This window comes from Schistocerca cancellata, unplaced genomic scaffold (genome assembly GCF_023864275.1).
Source record: "Schistocerca cancellata isolate TAMUIC-IGC-003103 unplaced genomic scaffold, iqSchCanc2.1 HiC_scaffold_681, whole genome shotgun sequence".
Lineage (NCBI taxonomy): Eukaryota > Metazoa > Arthropoda > Insecta > Orthoptera > Acrididae > Schistocerca > Schistocerca cancellata.
The window spans coordinates 62,501-65,000 of NW_026046692.1; the positions used below are offsets into that span (position 1 = coordinate 62,501).

At 56.4% G+C, this 2,500-nt stretch overlaps 1 non-coding gene across 1 annotated transcript in view; it reads right to left on the reverse strand.

The window, feature by feature from the left end:
• Positions 1 to 393, reverse strand: part of LOC126139218 (small subunit ribosomal RNA) — a 1,909-nt gene extending 1,516 nt beyond the window's left edge. The window contains exon 1 of the ribosomal RNA XR_007528651.1: positions 1 to 393. This exon is cut by the window's left edge and continues 1,516 nt beyond it. This is a non-coding gene — a ribosomal RNA (small subunit ribosomal RNA).
• Positions 394 to 2,500: the final 2,107 nt, after the last annotated feature.

Here is a 2,500-nt window from a genome sequence, read left to right on the forward strand (position 1 = left end):
GAACCCTGATTCCCCGTTACCCGTTACAACCATGGTAGGCGCAGAACCTACCATCGACAGTTGATAAGGCAGACATTTGAAAGATGCGTCGCCGGTACGAGGACCGTGCGATCAGCCCAAAGTTATTCAGAGTCACCAAGGCAAACGGACCGGACGAGCCGACCGATTGGTTTTGATCTAATAAAAGCGTCCCTTCCATCTCTGGTCGGGACTCTGTTTGCATGTATTAGCTCTAGAATTACCACAGTTATCCAAGTAACGTGGGTACGATCTAAGGAACCATAACTGATTTAATGAGCCATTCGCGGTTTCACCTTAATGCGGCTTGTACTGAGACATGCATGGCTTAAGCTTTGAGACAAGCATATGACTACTGGCAGGATCAACCAGGGAGCTGCGTCAACTAGAGCTGAGCAGCCGGCCGCCCGGGAGTGTGTCCCAGGGGCCCGCGCGAACACGCAAGCGTCCGCTCAATTATTCTGCAAACAGGAGGAGGCTGAGCTCCCCTGCACAATACACCTCGAAACCCTCTCAGGTCCCGGCGGCGCGCAGCGCCGTCCTAAGTACTTGGTCGGGTTCGAGAGAGGCGCAATCGCCCGGAGTTAGGCGAGTAGACGCTTTAGGTGCGACCACCCGTGCTCCCAACTGAGCTTGCCGCTGCCGACAGAGGCCCGGGAGCGTGCTGTCGTGGCATTGCCGGCGGGAGACAACACGCGCCACCTACGGTGACCGGCAGCTCCAACGCCAGCGCCACAGAAGGGCAAAGGCCCCACGTGGGTGCCGAAGCGAACTCTCCCAGCACAGCGCACGTGCCAACACGTCTGCACAACTGCGATACAAACCACCAGCGAGAACCGCTGGGGCGACCGAGCAGCAGACGGCGTCGCGGCGCCGAGTGCCGGGCGGCGGCGCATCCTCAACGCACACAGTCCTCAGTCGGACCAGCACACTGCAGATGTCCACCGCGCTTCGCACCGGGCCCGCGAGGACCCACTTTGGCCGCCCGGCGCCGCGCGCAGGGTGCCCCGGCGCGCAGCTGCGCCGCCTGCCGCGTCCGTCGGCCGGCGCGCCTGCCACTGGGCGCCCCCACCAGCCGGCTGTAGCGCGTGCGCCCACGCACCGCGCGGCCAGCACGCCGGGCGGCCCCCCCTCACCGGCCGGGGACGGTCCCGCCCAGCCACCGCCGCGTATCGCTTCACACACAGATTTGCCCTTACTGATTTACCTCCAGCAACAACAACCGCACCACAATGGGTTTACCAGTTGTTCATTTGCGTAACGTCACCAGCAAACGTAGACGTCCATCCCAGTTTGCAAATGCAACGATTATTGCATACCTGTCTGTTAGGTGTCACGACACACTACGTCTGCCCACATACACGCAACAAAATGTGCACGACTAGAGAACACGTGGGAGGTGGCCCCCTACGTATGCGATGTCCATTACGAGACCGACTGTCAACCAGCATCTGTACCATGTCGCAGATGTGGAACGCGGTGCACCATGCTATCACACTGTGTGAGAAGAGACGACTACGTTTGAATACACGCGCCACTACATCAACAGACGGCTCATGCTGATCGCCATCCAGGGCGTCCGTTACTCCCACACGTCTCTATGGCGTACCACACTGCAATGTAGCTGTTATGGGGAGACGGCACGTGGCTGAGTGCACAACATTTGGACCGTATGGTTCGCTGTTGTTGGGCGCAGTCGTTGTACAGACACACATGTGCCACAGCGTATCATTCAGTACATACGGACCTATGTGCAGTACAATGTGAGGGTTAAGCTTACGACATCAGCGGACAGTGGACACAGGCCGTACCACGACGTAGACTGAGCGCTTCGACATGCGAATGCCAGTGAACAGCTGCGAAGGGCATTGAACACGCAAGCACCTGAACGACCAGCGTGCGAAGGCAGGGGGGAGGGGGGGGGCGATGTACATCCTGCAGTCGTCCACATTACAGTGTACAGCGGGAGCATGTAAAAAGTAAGCAACACTTGCGAAGTGTTGAACATGAAACGATACACAAGAGGGTGGGCGGTGCGAGTAGCGAACTATATTCAGAGGGTTGTGGTTAGACAACACTGGATTAATGTAACGTGTCATATGCCAATTACAGAGCAGGTTAAGGCACAACTTGGGTTAGGTTAAGGCACAACTTGGGTTAGGTTAAGGCACAACTTGGGTTAGGTTAAGGCACAACTTGGGTTAGGTTAAGGCACAACTTGGGTTAGGTTAAGGCACAACTTGGGTTAGGTTAAGGCACAACTTGGGTTAGGTTAAGGCACAACTTGGGTTAGGTTAAGGCACAACTTGGGTTAGGTTAAGGCACAACTTGGGTTAGGTTAAGGCACAACTTGGGTTAGGTTAAGGCACAACTTGGGTTAGGTTAAGGCACAACTTGGGTTAGGTTAAGGCACAACTTGGGTTAGGTTAAGGCACAACGTGGGTTAGGTTAAGGCACAACGTGGGTTAGGTTAAGGCACAAC